The following is an 18,454-nucleotide window of genomic DNA, read 5'->3' as shown; positions in this document are numbered from 1 at the left end:
AAAAGAGAAAGCAAATCATCTCTGTGCCAGTGATAAAGCAACAAGCTTGCTTCTACAGCATGTATCAGCATGTTGTTTTTTTTCTTTCAATATTCCCCCTCATTGTTATTAATAATAATAATAATAATAATAATAATAATAATAATAGCTGATAGCTCTCTGTCCTGTTCCTTTGGTCCTGCTGTAAAAATCCATTCTGGTTTTAAAAGTCAGTCTCCAGAAATTATCAAACACTCCCTCGACATTCTTCAACACCTCAATGACCGGCACCTTCTAGCAATCAATATCGAAGCAGTGGCTAGTTGAAGCATGAAGAGGGTTTGCAGATGTCGCAGACCAGCAGGATGTGTGTTTACACTTTCCTCAGTGTTCAAAATGACACTGTGCTGAGTCAAGTGTGAAGTCCAAGGCCACGTTGTCTTTAGCCTGAGGTTCTTCTTTGCATAGTTAGTAAAGCTGCTGATTTTTCTATCTTATCAGACAGAACTGAAGTTAAAGTAATCCTTGTCTTTGCAAGCTGGATATTGAGGTAACAGAAAATTCATCCCAACTGTTGCTTTTCATGAAATCTTTATTTATTTTTCTGTGAGCTCATAACAGAGAAACTTAAGTCAGACATCTAGTTAGTCAGTCAGACGGACAGACTAACTACACATTTTTTGGTAGTCTGTGTTTTTCTTTTCCTTTTTGCAACTCATCCTAATTAGCACATAGATGTTTTTAATGTCAAGATTTGTGATTCTAAAACTAGGGATGTCCTGATCAAGTCCCTTTAGCTCCTGGTTCAATCCAAGTCAATTAATGTTGAGTACCAATACCAAGTCCCAATCTGATACTTGTATTTATTGTTTTGGATAATACAGGTGCATAGTGCACACTTTAAGTACATTAATGTTATTAAATTCAATCCAGTGTATATGCTTGACAATTGAATAGCTATGCAGTGCACCAAGAAATGCATCAATGCTGTTCCTTAATATTTTTTTTATTATTATTTGTTTGTTTTTACACAAACCCTCTCTATGATCTTTTGCCTTGATGCTGTCTGGAGGGAGTTACTCTCTCCAGTATTTGGTGCTTCGGTGCAGCCTATGTCTGCATTACCTGACAGAACTGTCTGTTGTATAGTATAGAGTTTATCATATATCATATCTGCATCTTTTGCGTGTATTACATGAACTAATTACTCTTATTGGCTTTTTGTTTGCGGGGCTTTTGTTGCACTTGCAGTGGCGTGTTGAGTGTGGCTGTGTCAACTCTTTACTGCTGTCTGTCCTCTGTCCCACTGATTTTCACTCACACAGAAAGAGCTTAGCACAGTGGAGGAAAGAGACAGCGGAGAGAGTTGATGATGCCTGCACCATGCATGAAAGATTTGTGAGTATAAACAGCTGTGTGACAGCTGACATAAAACAAACGGTCGGATCGGGTTGATAAAGCTCAATATAGCTGATACTGATCAGTTAAAAAATGCCGTAATTGGCACTAACAGCGATCTTTGAGATTGGATCGGGACATCCCTATCTAAAGACAACATAGTGTTTTATGGCTTCATTCTAAAAGTCCATTTAGCCATGTTTCTTTCTCAATAAATGCGCACAACAAGGTTTGAGTTACTATAGGTTAATTCAGAAAGTTACTCAAGGTTTGGTGCCAGCATAGTCCAGTTGATGATTGAATGGAGATGCAACACACGTGTGTGTCTGTGTGCATGTATAAACTTTGCTACAGCAGGTTAACAAAAATTTATATTTCAAGGCAACCCGAAGCAAAGAAAAAGGGAAATTAAATTTTCACTTCACTTTTCTCACCAAATGAACAAAAAACTCAAATTAAACCCTGGTGAAAATCTATTTTGGCTCTTGGTGTCCTCAAGCTGCCTGCGCTGCACACAGCTGATACTAATGACCATGATGCCATCAGTAGGTATCAGTTTATCTGACACTGTGCTGCGGTTGGCCACATAGGGCACATTACAAACCACACAGTTTATAGTAAAGACTTTAACTTTTTAATATTTGGCTCTACAATGTGTTCATTGTATTCAGAGTTAGGTAGACTTGAAAACAGAACCAGAAAACATTAAACTCCAATCTCTACTGGCAATAAATGTAATAACTTTATGTTGCTCTCCATCTGGAACTGTTAAGGTCCTCATTTCAAATAAGAAAAATATATATATAAACCAGCTGATCCTGTACCATGATCCACTTTTTTCCCTGGTCTGCTTTAGCATGATGATGATGATGATGAAATATATCTTCATTACTGTATATACCTACATTTTTGTCATCATGTTGTATTGTACTTGCTATGTGCAGTGGCTTGTGTCTTAAGGACCAATGTGTAGGGTTTAGGGTTATCTAGCGATGTGGTTGCAGATTACAATACCCTCGCTTCATCCTCCCATTCGAAGCATACAAGAGAAAATATGGTGGTTGTGAAACACAATCTAAAGCCAGTGTTTGATTTGTCCGTTCTGGGCTACTGTACAAACATGACCTTTAAAGGTCCAGTGGGGCTCCATTGGCAGAAATATGAATAATATTCATATGTTTTCATTAGTGTACCTGAACATAGGAATCTTTGTGTCTCTGTTACCTTTTTTAGAATGAGCCGTTTTTTCATCTACAGAGGGAGTCAGTCCTCTTCAACAGTAGCCCAGAACAGACAAACTAAACACTAGCTCTAGGCTGGGCCTTTGGCAATTTTTTGGGGAGTTTTGCGGCCACTGTAGTTTCTTCTACACGCTTGGAAAGCTGAGCTCTATTCAGGTGGTTGCAATCTGACTACAATCAAACAGTAGCTTTGACAAGACCACCTTTGCTCAGAGAATATGGTCTTAACTGATCTGCTGAGACACAAAGAGACATGTAACATATAAGTGCTACAAATCTTCAAGCTGTTATCCTCCACTTTGCCATCCCTATTTTACCTCTAGCATAAACCAACAACATATTTCTCTTTTTTTGTCAGTGTGGAAATATTCAATGGTACTACATGAAGAGCGTGTTCCTTTATGTTGTTCCTGAGTTAAATTTATGACTATTGAGTCTGTGAATTATATAATTTAAATTGACCGATTTTTTTCCCCCAAGTACACTGGTGTCCCCCAGAAACAATGAGGTGATGCATACACATCATTTCACCTCTCTTTATGGCATTAGCATGTAAATGAGTCCAAATCAGTTTCACACTCTGTGACTAAATCAGGTCACATTGGGAGGAAAGCAAAATGGCAAAGAAAGAAAGAAAGAGAGAGAGAAAGAAAGAACGAAAGAAACCCTTCTCCCACAGTGCTCGGTGAAAAAGAAACCCATTCATAGCAGCATTAATCATGGGTGGCACTAAAGAATTGCTCTGAGGCGACACCCAGAGAGAGAGAGAGAGACGGAAGGAGAGAAGCATTGAAACAACCTTATTCGTTTACTGGATCAGTCTGAATGACATCAGTCTGCTTTCCCTTCACAGTTGTGTCCTCTGTGATCTAACTTAGAACAACTTAAATATCTAATAAATGTGCCTATGAATCCTTTTTCATCACATTTGTATTAATTCTTCTCTAGCCTTAAGTATATTTTCATTTCTTTGGATGTTTAAATCCCCTCTGCTATATTTATCATTAAAATAGCACTAAAATCTAGGCTCATTTGTTGATTCAGTTTGTGGTTTTTAGGTGTAATTAAGTTTGATAGTATTCTATCAAATCAGAACCCAATATCAAATTCTCTCTTCTTTCCGATCCCTTACTGACTCTGATTAAGTTCAAACATACATTTGAAAAGATTACAGCTTTGGCTGACAGGCTTATTATAAACTTAATGTTCACAGCCTGTTACTGCAATTCGATAATGAGATGAAGAGCATCAGATATGAAATGTTGATTAGATATGCCACCATCCACTTGCATAGTTATTGTAGAGAGTGGTGTTTCTATTCTGATAATGTTATCTGGGTTATTTTATCAGACTGAAAGTGCTTCCCACAGAAGACATTATACAACTGTTTTCACAAGATGAGTAATACTCCTCACGACAAGTAAACTTATCACCATGTGTAAAATTGCCCCTTTGAAAAAAGAGCAAGAAGAGATTATTTAGCTGAAGAGCTTAGCGTATCTTGAGTATTATATCAGAATGGAACTGGATCCAAAATGGAACCCAGCCCTTATATTGTTCTATGACTTCTGTGTTACAGGACAATAGGGTGCAAGAACATAAAAAAACTAATAATAAAAAAACTATAAATGTACCTGCAAGCAGCAGTTCAGGGCACCGAGCCAGAGTGTACAAAACAAAATAGATTGCTCATAGATACACACTGAGGACATGCCAGTACTGGAAGTGCAAGCTGCAGGAGTGCCAGGTGTTGTTGACATGATAAGGAAGAGGCATGCATATATACAGTATTTGCTGATACATGTAATAGAGAGTTTTAAGTTTAATCAGAGGATCTTATTTTGTTGTTCACATGGGGCTCAAGTCACCAAACAGCCATGTCTACTCTCACCTACATGCTCTAAAATACAAATGTATCTGTCAGGACAGACCAAACAGGCTTTAATCCTTTTGTTTGTTTTGCTTAGTGATTTTCTTACACAAGTGTACAGAAGATGCAATACTGCATTTGTTTGCTTTAACTGGTTTGGCTTTATTAGAATACTTTTCATGTCTTTTGTGAACTTGTGTGAGTGTGAGTGTGCCTGTCCGTGTTTGCAGGCACTTCCCTGGTAGCATAGGTAGAGAGTCAACAGTTGTCTCTTTGGATCAGTCCACTCCAGAATTTGCCTTTTTATATTGTAAGATTTTGAGATTTATGCAGACAAAAGAGGAAGATGCAGGTATTCAATTTGCGTGGGATCTAATTAGAAAACATGGACTCTCAGATGTACTAAAACAGTGTACGTGTTAGTTTTTAGGTGATGTGTGTGTGTGTGTGTGTGTGTGTGTGTGTTAGTGCTAGTGCGTGTATACATGGCCTTAATATACCAATTTTACCAACCCTCCTGCTGCGTTGTGAGTCATAAGTTGACTCCTCTCCCTCGGCTTGCTGTCACTTATGTCATTACTTAGGCTTAAGATGCATTCACCAAGCCAGCTCATTAGCTGCAGTATTTGTTTGAGGCATAGCATGATATTAGCATTTAGATGTGCAGAGTCTCACCTGCTGCTGTCATTGTTGGGCTGCACAGACAAATTCACATCTGGTAAATTTCTTTTCTCAACAGTGAGAGATTGCTGCTATTTGAAGAAACAATGTTGTCTATAGATGCAGATGTAAATGTATTTCCATATAAAATGCAGCATGCTGTTGTTGTTCAAGCATGACGAATGTGAATCAGGCTGAATCTTCAATTGCTTTGGAGTACCAGCCATGGGGGCCATTATTTCTATAGTCAGACATGTTTGTTGATTGACAACACAGATGATTGTTCATCATTTGTGTGATAAATGTGATGGAGAGTAACCAGATGGTTGTTTTATCTACAATGTGAGACTTGCTCAGAGAGGAAGAGGGAAAGATGGGACCACACAGATAAGATGAGAGAGAGAGAGAGAGAGAGAGAGAGAGAGAGAGAGAGAGAGAGAGAGAGAGAGAGAGGCAAACCAGAGGACAAAAAAACATTCAATACTTTAACTTCTTTTAAACGATAGGAGAAGATATATTCGTATATGCTCCTCTGGGGATCAAGTATGTGTGATTCAGTGTTGATATAAAAATGTTGTTTAACGCTTGATGGTGCTCAGCCTTAAACCTAAATCTGCTCATACATTTTGACCTGTTTCCCCACATGGATTGTTGGAAATGTGTAGATGGCATTCAGCTACAGAAGATCTGCAGTAATAGTTAGAAAGTTGCATTTGTTTTGACATTTCAAATGTTGTAGAACAATCGGCATTCAGTGTATATTTCATGTAACCTCAGACGTCTGGGTGCGCCTCGACAACAAATGCCTTCGCAGAGCCTTGGACAGCACATTAGTATTAACCTTCTGACTGGAGGAAGGATTGTAAGGTTGTGTGAGGAGACAGCCAGTGAATCAGAGACTGATGACATCCATCTATGCTGCTAAGGTGTTGTGTGTTTGGGTGAAGGTTGAGATAAAAAGCCTCCGAACCTCAGTAACACATCAAAGACCAAACTCAGCATGTGGCTTCATATCTCTGGCCCAAACCTTCCTCTGAGTTCTGCAGTGTTGTTATATAGGCCATCTTTCTATTGCTATTAGTCACTCACCCTTTGGGTTACAGTATTGTAGCAGGAAATATCCTATAACACTTTAGCACTGTCAAAAAGCAGCTATTAAGGATGTACTTTCTACATGTGGGCCCATTCTGTTGTTTGCTAGTCTGTGGATATGAGGTCAAACGTGGATGATGTAATAATACATCAAGATATTTCTAGGGCAGCTTCATGGTGATATAACCAGACTGTACCAGATGGGTTGTTACACAGAACCATCTGGGACGTCTGTTTGGAAAAGGGCAGTACTCGGCAGGTGATTGGATGAACCATCTGTCTATCAGCGCCTATCACAAGCTTCAAACTTCAACCAATCAGAGCAACGAACCATATACCCCCTTACCTGCCAGTACTTCCTCAAAGAACGCTGACGCTGATCAGCTATTCAAACAATTAATGAAATCTACCAAATTGGTATGTATTCATCTCATCTATTATTTTGTTGTTGTCAGTGAGTTACTGTCATTTCTGATGTTTTACCACGATGCATTGCAATGTTTTGGAATAACATTTAAAATGAAAATCAGTGCAGTACAGTCGACATGTCTGTGTCCAGGTGGCTGCTGTGGTTGTCTTAATGAGTGTCTGTAAATGGATGTCAACGTCCATTCATTTTTGGAGACCTGAGTATGTTGTTATTGAGCTTGTACATGTAAACACACAATGACCACAGTGGCTCTGTGCTTTAAAATCCTAAGGAAATACCTGTGATATGTTGACTTCAGTGTGGTCATGGAGGGATACATTTATTGTATTTGGTTTGTTATTTGATACTGAAGACTTTATTTTGAGTGTTTTATTTATTTTTTCTTTGCACACAAATATCAGAGTAAGCAAAAATACAAACTTCTAATTTAGATAAGACTACAGTCGCTGATATAATCTTGGCTGTTATCTGTTGCACGCTAATGTGCTCAATGACAGGAAAGAATTGCATTAAGCATTCACAAATGGCTCTAATTTTTCCTGAGAGATAAGCAGCTATGAATATAAAGTCAGTAGACACAATACATATGGTGGTGTCTCATCTTAAATGCAGCACAGCCTTAAAATATACACACGCTTCTAGAGGGTACACACTCACACAGGGTAAAAACAATGCTGAATAATGCTTACATCAGTGGGAAGGTGAAAAGTGAAGAAAATCTGAATCTGTGTGTTGAAAGAGCTGTCAATCAATGTGGGGTTTTATCAGGAATTGTGCCTTTAGGATTTATTCTAAATAGCAGAGAAAACTAAATTACCACGTGTTGTAGCTTTTACAACACAAACACACCTAATTATGCTAAGTAAGGCACATGTTTAGGAGTTGCTTAAAGCAATATAGATATGTTGCATTTTTGTCTAATTTAGCGAACATTTCCTGAATAATTTATCAAGCCAATTCGTATAACTTTCAAACACAGTTACCTCAAGAAAAAGCATACATTTTTGGCTTTGTATTCAGTAAACATTTTTGTACTGTACTGTACATCTCTAGAGATGTAAACAGACAATACTGAACATGTTGTACACTGCATTAAACTAATTGCCAAAGCTCTGCATCAAAGAGTTTCACGTAAGTGATTTCAGTTCAGGAGGCATTTCAAAGGTAAGAAAAGAGGTTCCACATGGCAGCACTAAGCTCAAAAACCGTTGGTTTGGTCCTACATACAAGATTTGGAGCCGTCTGTGCTGACCTCTCAGCCTCGGGTGAGTTGAGGCTACCTGAGGAATACTTATGAGAGAATTAATACAGATGGGTTTCATATGAATAGTTAAAAGATAATTTGAGAATAACAACACAAGTTCTTGTTCCAGTGTTCACAGTACTACTTTATTTACCATGTCTTGATGTAACGTACAATATTATGTACCATATTCTTTGATAAAACTTGGAAGAGGATCACTGCAGCAATGTTTGTGTTGCATTGGATGTGTTTTCTGTTTTCTCTTAACACTGACTGCTAAACAGCACTGAGAGTAAAGCTGCAGGTCAGGACATCCTAACTGGACTGTTAACAGCCAGCGGCTTGTTTATCTCTGCTGTGCCTCAGAGCCCTCTCATTTCATCCTCTGTTTCATCTTTAGGTGCCTTAGGTTTGTAATTCAGCAAAGACAGCTTAGTTATTGCTCTGGAACAGGAGGTCACGACAGCAAGGCAGTGAGCAACCTTGTAAAATGTTGACGGGGTGTAAAATGCCAGGGAACAGCTTATGCAAGGTTTTCGAGTGAACAGGGTACTGTAAGCTTTTTCCTGTCATGACAGAGGAGAGGAGGAGGATGGAGATCAATGTGGATAGATTTCCTGCTGGAGATGGGATCTGATGAGCTGAGATGTAGGTGTGCATACAAGTCTGTTATGTATCTGTCAGCTTGTTTTTAAGCGTATTTGCTTGTGTGCACACATGTAGGTATTGAGGTATGCACACTATTCTCATTAACATGCCTTCTCTGCATTAGGTCCATAACAAATATTGTTTTGTCTGATATGGGTTTTCCATATTACCCTCCCACATCAGTGTCAGTCAGTGTACACCGATTGGCGTAACATTATGACCACTGACAGGTGAAGTGAATAACACTGCTTATCTGGTTATCATGGCACCTGTCAGTGGGTGGGATATATTAGGCAGCAAGTGAACATTTTGTCCTCAAAGTTGATGTGTTAGAAGCAAGGGAAATGGGCATGGACATGTGAGGATTTGAGTGACTTTGGCAAGGGCCAAATTGTGATGGCTTGACGACTGGGTCATCTCCAAAACTGCAGCTCTTGTGGGTTGTTCCCAGTCTGCAGTGGTCAGTACCTATCAGAAGTGGTCCAAGTAAGGAAAAGTGGTGAACTGGAGACAGGGTCATGGGCGGTCAAGGCTCATTGATGCACGTGGGGAGTGAAGGCTACTGTAGCTCACACTGCTGAGAAACCTAATGCTGGTTCTGATAGAAAGCTGTCAGAACACACAGTGCATCACAGTTTGTTGCGTATGAGGGCTGCTGAACAGTGTATGTGACCTGCAGGCATACTTGCACATATATGGACAGAAGAAGAAGTGTGAAACTAAGACTGAGACTATTTAGATACCATGTGGAATTAAACTCACAAACTCCAATTTAGACATGTCTACAACTTATCCGCCGTAGCGAGAATGATCAGTATCAGTGACAGACGGCGGGTTCTGTCTTTTTTTTCTTTTTCAACCAGTCTCACTTTTCTGGTGATGATAACAGACAAACACTTTATGGAAGTGTGCAGTTGGGAGGAACACTACTGACAGGCAGGGGGTGAATATTCAGTTTTGGTGCTCAGCAAACAACATAAAAGGATGCTAAAAGTACCACCATTCCTAATTATCTGGGCCTCATTGCTTGCAATGGCAACAAACCGCTGTTTTTGAGTGTGGCTGTCTGAGCCACAACCTGTGGTAGAGTTGTGTGTTATATTTGAGAACCAACATGGCGTTGGCCGTATATAGTACAATTTAGTGCTGAGCCTGAATTAGGACCAATTAAATGTATTACATGGCAAGAAACTACTCTGATTTGGGCCTTTGCAAAAATGAAGGATGCTCTTTTTAATTGCAGATAATAAGCCTATTGTTATCATCATTTAAGGCTGCTTGTGTGGGATAATTTCCTTTTTTGTTATGTGTCTTGAGGTCAGATTAGAAAAAGGAGGTTGGGTTATAGGTTGTGAATGTTTCTCATAATCTGTCCATGGACCAATGACTTGCTCAGTTTTCTCTGTAAAATATCTATTTTGTATTCAATCTCATGCTCATGTGCACTCTGATTTGCCTGTCTAATTTCTGGGTTGACTGCTCACAACCAGTTGTTACAGTATAGTAAAACAACTCTTGAATACTGTGATTAGTCAGGAATGATCTCTGACATTGGTAAGGGAATTGAGGAAAGCAGAGATAAAAGCAGCAACACTAGCTGTTATTAATAGAAAATGTGATTTATGCATCTGGATATAGGCTAATACAGAAACTGTGGTTTTTGCTCCACAGTGTCTAAGATTATACAGTAGGTTGCTCTGAATGAGGCTTTATAATAGCTTAAGATTCCTAGACTGCAACTAACTCGAGTATCTCCCCTTTCTATTTTTTTTTACTCTTTGGGTTGGTTCTAAGTGTGATCTGCTGAGTGTTTTGTCTCAAACTCTGTATAGCTGCAGTGTGCTGCAGTGTGAGTTGGACCTGTGGGACCAATACAAGCCTCAAGGCTGTATTCAAGTAGGAGGAGGGGAGCCATGGTAAACTACAGCAGTGGTTAGATGGGAAAGAAATTGTCATTGTATCTACTTTTTTTTTTTTCTCACCTTTTGGGGACAAAAAAAAAAAAATCTGTTCACACCTTGACTTTGTGGTGACTCACCTTCCACCTGAAAACAAAAAATTTGTCCCCAGAAGAATAACAATTTCATAATCATAGGACTAAGACTCAGTTTTTGGGTTAAGGTTAGAGTTATGAGAGGTTTTGTTGTGTGTAGTGCACAGTTTTTCATCCCAACCATTTTCGGCTTTGTTCTCAGGCATTGCTCTCTCTTCTTCTCCTTTCTACCAAACTTTTTTATTCCCTTAGGAGAATGAGTCAGCAAGTGTTTATCACTTGCAGTTCAAAAGACCATTTTGCTCTTCTCTTTATTCCCCCTCTCCAACATTTGGACAGATAAAACTATCACTGCTGAGAACACATATGTGGTTTTAAGGTTCTTGTGTTTGAAGCGTTTTTTTTCTGTCTTTCTTTGATCAGTAATGATTGCATAGCCAAGTGAAAATCCCTTGGTATCATTTAGGAATCACGGCAGATTAGCCATTCTGTTGGCACATACCTGCCACTGTTGTGGTCTTCACCACATCTTATACCTTTCTGTTTTTTTAGCCTCCTTCTTACCTCATCAATTCACACAACACAACCCCCACTGGCTGTTGCAAAAGAGCTATCATACTGACACCGACAGTGTGTATGCTGCTGGTGTGTTTTTCTGGTTGATCTGATCCAACTGCTGGGTGGAGACAGCAACTTGGGGCTCTCACGAGGGGACACAGGCCGTGAGGATGAGATGTGACATGTGGCCTTGGCTTAGTGACAGATGGTGAAGCCCTGCTGTCAGAGTTTGGGAGAATACAGCTGAGCTAATGTTGCTGTTTGCTATAACTCGTGCTCTAAAATATTCTTGCTGGCTCTCATGTAACCACACCTCTGTCTCAAACAATAGAGGTGTGGAAAGATTCCTCAAAGTGGTCTTTTATATGATATAATGATATAGAAATAATGATAAAAATCCTGCCAGGTAGCACATCTTACTTCACATTTGCTAGACGTTCAAGCTCATTTTGCTGGATGTGGATGCTGATTAGAGCAGATCAGATATTAAATATTTTTCAGTGTTGTTTGCTTAAGTTTCATTTGTCTGTTTTTATTTGTTTTGTATGATTAACAATTACAAATTATATACTGTGCAAGTATTGGTTTAATATTTAGATTTTCTTTCTGAGCCTTTAGTGGACTATAATATCCCGTATAATTTTGTATAATTTGTGTAAAGATGAGTGTTTGTCAGGAAAGTTTGTACAGGATTTCGACAACATATTTTCATGCCTAACATGATGAAATAAAAAAAGCTTCTATTATGAATTTGATTCCTTATCTCAGAGTCAAATGACAGCCTCCCACTGTGTCCCTGTTTTGTTTCTTTTCACCAGCCGTCCTCTTACACTATGACCCAAACAATCCCATTCCTCATCATCACCCCCCATCACAGAGAAGAAAGACATCAAAGCTCAATATTCATGTTGGACTGTCTGTCTTTCATGTGGGTTGAGGGTTTGATGCTCAGCTTGATGCTCTCTCTCCTTTTGTGTTTTAGGTCATCGCCTGGAGCAAACAGTAGAGCTGCTCTGCCTACCTACAGATATCAGTAAGTTAGTTTTTCTGTGCCATGGCAGGTTATTACAGTAAAATGCTATAGTGAACAGTGTGGGGGGAATTATTATAGTGTCACATGAAAAATAGTCAAGTTTTGCACATTGTAGAGGCATGACAGTAATGATAGGATGACCACTACCCAATGTTGTGTGTTTCTGTGTACTGGTATACCCAGACCTGTTTCTATGCACTGAGCAGGCACACATAGCAACTTCTGGGCCCTAGGGAGCTCCTTAACTTGCCTGGCTTCCACAAGTCATGACACTCTAGTGTAGAAACAAACAATGATGTGAGGAATAAGGGCTAAAAGGATGGAAAAAAATATGGGAGCTGAAGATATGTCATAGGGTGGAGGTTTATTTAGCAAGGTGACTTTGCTTGGTGTTTATGACTCCATTGAAGCTTGTATCTGTATTGTTTTTATTCAGTATATCCATCTGTATGGTAGAGCATTGCAAAAGCATAAATCCTCTGCTATAATTCTGATTGGCTTGTGAGCTTACACCAGTCCTTGTTGACAATGCCAATAAACTCTGTTCCAGAGAGAGTAACTCACACACTTCACACTATGTTATGATTTTTTACGCATCAGAGACAAAGCCCATCACTTGATATCCTTCTTCCCTAGCTGTCACACCTTTAATGTGTTGCAGTGGCTGACTGGAAAACAAACAAACTCTGCGCTATTTCTAACTCTATAATTGAATTCAGTGCCTTAGCTGAGTAGCTTGTTCATATCTATAAATATGTTAAGAAAGTACCAACAGTGACATTATTGATATTGAAGTTTCTTGGTCAAATATATTGTGATAGGTATATGTCCACATCTCCCAGCTGGTTATAAGCACAAGTACAGGGTGAGAAGTCAGGAATGAGACAGACAGGAAGGAGAGAGTGAGGCCGATGAAAGAGGAGGTAGGGCATCATGGGATCACAGCTGAAGACATACTGTACATGGGTGGAGGAAAAGGATGCAAAAACAACAGTTGAGCAATCCAAAGTGTTGTGAGCCTCTCAACACTACCTCCCCTCATCATTTATTAATATTCTGCTAGAATATTCATCCATCCTGGTACAGCACCATCCTCCTGAGAGAGAGAGAGAGAGAGAGAGAGAGAGAGAGAGAGAGAGAGAGAGAGAGAGAGAGAGAGAGAGAGAGAGAGAGAGAGAGAGAGAGAGAGAGAGAGAGAGAGAGAGAGAGAGAGAGAGAGAGAGAGAGAGAGAGAGAGAGAGAGAGAGAAATTAATAGAGCTCTGTATCATTCTGACACTCAACAGTGTATCGAAAACCTTTGTTATTGTAGTCACTTAAATAGATGGCTCCTTCTATCTCATCCACTTGTCTGCTTATTTCATGTTTACTGTTGATTTTGACCACATCCTTTTCTGTAAAGGGATTAAAGAGAGACCGGGCAGGCCTCTTTGTTCTGGATTTCAAACTATGAGCCACAATGTGGTCTGAAAGGAGCTGTTACTCCAGAACCAGATCACTCACATGAGCCTCACAGCCATACTTGCTCTTGAGTAGGTCCGTAAACATCCTCAAAATAGGTCTCCATCCATCTGCATGTCACTGATATGGGAAATCCATGGCGGTTAGGATTCATACTGGGAAGTTTAACGGTAGACTAGTCTTGGGGATGGCTGCAGTGTGGTCTTTGAGTCATCCAGAGCTGTGCAGTGATGTGTGCTCAGTCTGCCAGCTGCTATGCCTCACTTACTCCGATTAAATCCTTTGAAGATGAAGGGAAGGACAAAGAATCTAGCAGTCCCGTAACTTGTTATAAATCATCAAAAGCCGGAGCAGCTCCATTAATGTGTACACTGGTTCTGTGATATCACACTGTGAATGCACTGATAACTAACCCCAAAGTCATGGTGGAATTTGACGCCAAGCTATGAAGTCGGTCACATCTGTAACCACATATGCTGTTAACTGTGTGAGGAACCATCTGTACTTTACCTCTTTTCTACTTTCTTCTGGTCTTCTTGAGGATTTCGGTTATCTGAAAGCTTAAAAGAATCCACAGTCAGTGTTTTTTGTTTATATGCACTGTGTTATATCTGTGCCTGTGGCTGCCTCATGATATAGCATGAAAATTCTTCTGCTTATTGACATTTGGACAAATTTGCCAATCCACCGGCACAAAATATATGAGGTTGCCATAAATGTATGAGGTGCTCTGAGAAAGCTGTAAACAAAAACACATGAAATTTTATATTTTCCATGAGAAAACTGTCTCTATTGCCCCTGCCCATGTGCTCCCTTCTGCCCTGTGTAATAAAGTGAACCAATATATTGGTATTTTTTTGAATGACCCCTATAAGCTTATAGAACCAACCTTGTTTAAAATGCTAGATTTTATTGTAATGTTGGAATTAAATTTGTCATAACACAAAAAAGTGTTTGTTGCTTCTTGCTCAATTTGAAATTCCTCTTAATTAGAATGAGCTGTATTGCCAATTTCCTAGAAACTACGTTTGTTTGCCATCATGCATGTCCAGCAAATAAATGGCTGCCTGAATCCTATATAGGTAAAAACCATGCTAGAAAAAAAAACATTTAATCTAACACAATAAACTGCAGTTTGACACTAGTCTTTCCTACAAAAATGGTGCAGTTGTACCTTGACTACAATGGATTCTGTTATCTTAAACATAAATTAACATCTGTTTTTTTGCCTTTTATGCCAATCAACAATCACAAATAGATTGAGGAAGTGGAGTATCTTTACAATATACAGTATTTACCAGGATAAAACCATAAAATGGATAACAACACTGACAGTGGCAGTGAGGTTGGATCTAATGTGTTAAAAAGAGAGTTAGCAGATATCAGCTAGCAAAGAAGGAGTGATCTGCTCCCTCCAAAAGTCAGGGTAGACATTAACTAGAACCATAGTGCATCATTGACTGTGCATGTTACCTCTGCTCTGCAATGATGTACTCAAAAGTCTTTGTAATTGCGGGATGATAATGTCACCACTTTATTCACTCCTGCAGCACGATAAGAGAAGTTCAGAGTGCACGATCAACTGAATATTGAATCAAGACCTGTGGTGATTCAGTGTTGTGCTCAGAGAAACCTCAGCAGGTGAACCTCCAGTTGAAGGACAGCCTTTTTATCCACAAGGCCACAACACTGCCCGTTAATACTATTGGGACTAAATGTGGGGGAAAGGTCCACGGTTTAGTTTTAGGACATAGTAGAGAGACCAGATTCAGAGTGATGTGATGTAAGGGGATTCAAATGAGAGCTGCAATAATCCAGATTTCTGTCGTCATGAGATAAGTGCTGCTGTCTGTCCGGTCAGCAAGCCCTGTTGACCCTTCTCTGTCCTTGCTGTCTCTTATGATCCCTGGCTGCATCCCAAGAGACAGCGAAATTAGTACTCAGCACATCACAGTGAAATGACTGAGGCAATGCATCTACAAGCTGTCATCTTTGGCAATGATTTATTTCTCCTCAGATCTGACCTTTTTATGAAACAAATAAAAGCATGACAGTTCTTTCAATGAGACATTTATATCTACTGATGGATCGGTGAAAACATAATCCTACATTGAAAGTCACAGTGCACTCTTGATGTTTTTGGAAAAAGTTACATCTTTACTAAAGGCTTTTATGTTATCTGGCCAGTGAAAACTAAACTCTGTCAGAGGGAAACTTTTTGCTCGCATACACACACACAAACAAGGCCGCTTTAGCAGGATGCAGCATGTACAGAGATGGAAGAAATAGCAGTAGAGTAGAGGTATAACATTAAGAAAATAAATGGTAAATGTGTTGTTTTAATTGCAAACCTAATTATGTTTGTACAAATGACAGATGCAAATAGATAAAAAGTTATCTCTAGCCGTACCAAGTGTCAACAATGTTGGTTTGCACTTACTTTAATGACTCATAACATTTTTGCTGAATACTGTCTCATCCATTTCATAAACTTGAGAGCCTGGAAGCATTAATGTGTCATTGCTGCAGCCAAGAAGCCATCAGAATCTGCTGGCAAATAGGTAAATGTTTTTGAGAGTGTTTTCACTACATAACTGACCAGACTCTATAGTTTCATGGTACTGTGGATTTCTGGTGTTTTTATTGTTTTCTGGGATCTACTTTTAGTTTATGAGCCACAATGTGGTCTGAAAGGAGCTGTGACTCCAGAACCAGATCACTCACATGAACCTCACATACTGGCTCTTGAGTAGGTCCGTAAACATCCTCAAAATGAGTCTCCATCCATCTGCATGTCACTGATATGGGAAATCCATGGCGGTTATGATTCGTTCTGGGAGTTTAGCGGTAGATCGTCTTGGGGATGGCTGCAGTTGGTGTTTGAGTTTTATATTTTGTGGGCTGTATTTGTAATGATGATCCTGCATATATTTTATGTTCCACTGATTTTATATTTTTATTCATGCAAAAAATAAATACAGTTCTCATGAATACAACTATTACTGGAGACCAGTGACTTCAGTGAACTGTATGATACATTGGTTTATTTTAATTGAGTGACATTGCTTTTCGTTAATTTGCACATACAACATAATTCAGTTGTCCCCTCTTAATGTCCTGCCTCCCTTTTCTGTCCCTACAAACATTTATTACACCTGCTGCACTCTCTGTAACCTTTCCTCTCTTCTTCACTCCTAAAACACCGTGCATTGCTTTATATTCCTGTATACATACAGAGAACAAGACTGACAGGCTGTTGTTCTGTTCTGCCTACAAATAATTAAATTACTGGAAATGCTGCATGGAGATTGAACTTTTGGTAAGAGTTGGATGTCAATATGCATCACGACAAAGGTTCTGCACAACAACTACAATGGCAGACCATGTCCTCACCAACTGCTGTCCATGGCTGCCTGCCAGTGATGATCATTTTACTTTACATTTACTGTACAGACATATTTGACAATAAATGTATTATTACAATTATTATACTAATCTAAATGTCAACAAACTAATCGAGGTGCAAATTGGCCAATAAGCAGCTTTTTAGCCTCATTAGCAGTCTCTCGACATTAATACAATCAGATGACTGAAAAATTAAATATTTAAACAAGTAATTATTTGACCCTCAGTCAGTCTCCCGGTCACTGATAATTAAATAGCCCGGCTGTAGGTTATAACCCATTACAGCTCCATTTTATTCAGTGTTTCCCTTTTTTGTCTTAGCTTGTGCCATATTTACATTACATTTGTAAACCTTAAATCATGATAATATTTTATCTGAACGTTTTGTGGCATTCACCCTTCATGGGGTATTGGTGAGTGTTGATGGTTAATAATCCTCAAATGACATACATCAAATCCATAATCCTCTTAACTGCTCATTTGATCTTGATGTTTTATCCATTTTTAAAAAATCTTTTGACTTGTAGGGGGTTCATGCTGAGATAGAGGGGACGAGAGGAAAGAGAGTTGTAGATTTATGAAAGTAGACAGCAAGAGAAGACTGTGATCAGGTCTACTTTTGGATTCCCGCCTCTGTTGCCTTGACATTCACCATTTAAACCAACAAACAGAACAGACGCAATGTGATGATGCCAATTCTGAACAGATACATCTTCTCTCACCTTGTCTAGGTATAACACTGAGCCAGAGCCAGCCTCATTACCAAACCCAGGCACTGAATGTGTTCCTGCTTGGCACAGTTTCCACTGAGCAATGTGAGCAAGATTTCCCCAAAGAAATCTAGGTTTAGCAATCCGCAATCTTAAAATAGCTTTGAATCATACATTATTACATAGCAGGCTTGCCTCCTCTGTCAAACCGCACTTTCTGCTGTGATTATTGTCTCCTTGTTTTCTCCAACCTTCCACATTTGAAAAGATTCCCCGTGCTCATTAGCATAGCTTTATAGTTGATATGAACAGACTCACAGATGGCTTTTCTGTCTCTCAAAAGTAAATGCACTTAAAAAGAAAAAGAACTTTGTACATTATGCAACACACATGAATAGATATTGTCATGTTTTGAAGTTTGAATGTATAAAAGAACAGTTGCTTGGGAGTACAGGAAAAAAAACATACAGAGCTGTTTTTGGATCATGGGGGAATGTATTACATGTGAGTGAGTGGAGGGGGAGTGGGCAGATTTCAATCTTCCAGCCTGACTCAGTGTGTTTCCCTTGGGTTCAGTAAAGCATAAAGGATGCTGGGAGGTGTGACACCCCCTCCTGAACCTGCCAGTGCTCCAGGAGGATTGATGTGACACACACACACACACACACGCACACACACGCACACACATGCACACACACGCACGCACATGCACACACACGCACACACGCACACAC

General features: G+C 39.4%; 1 protein-coding gene across 3 annotated transcripts in view; it reads left to right on the top strand.

Annotated features, from left to right (window-relative positions):
* apba2b (amyloid beta (A4) precursor protein-binding, family A, member 2b) overlaps window positions 1-18,454 on the top strand; it is a 62,656-nt gene that overhangs the window by 4,933 nt on the left and 39,269 nt on the right. For 2 of the 3 annotated variants that reach the window (XM_051379375.1, XM_051379378.1), the window contains exon 2: window positions 12,095-12,145. The exons of the other annotated variant lie outside the window; for it this stretch is intronic. The gene's annotated coding sequence lies outside the window, so the exon portion shown is untranslated. The remainder of the gene's footprint in view (window positions 1-12,094; window positions 12,146-18,454) is intronic. 3 annotated transcript variants of the gene reach the window in all.

This window comes from Dicentrarchus labrax, unplaced genomic scaffold (assembly GCF_905237075.1).
Source record: "Dicentrarchus labrax unplaced genomic scaffold, dlabrax2021, whole genome shotgun sequence".
NCBI classification, from domain to species: Eukaryota; Metazoa; Chordata; class Actinopteri; family Moronidae; genus Dicentrarchus; species Dicentrarchus labrax.
This window is presented reverse-complemented; position numbering and strand designations above follow the sequence as displayed.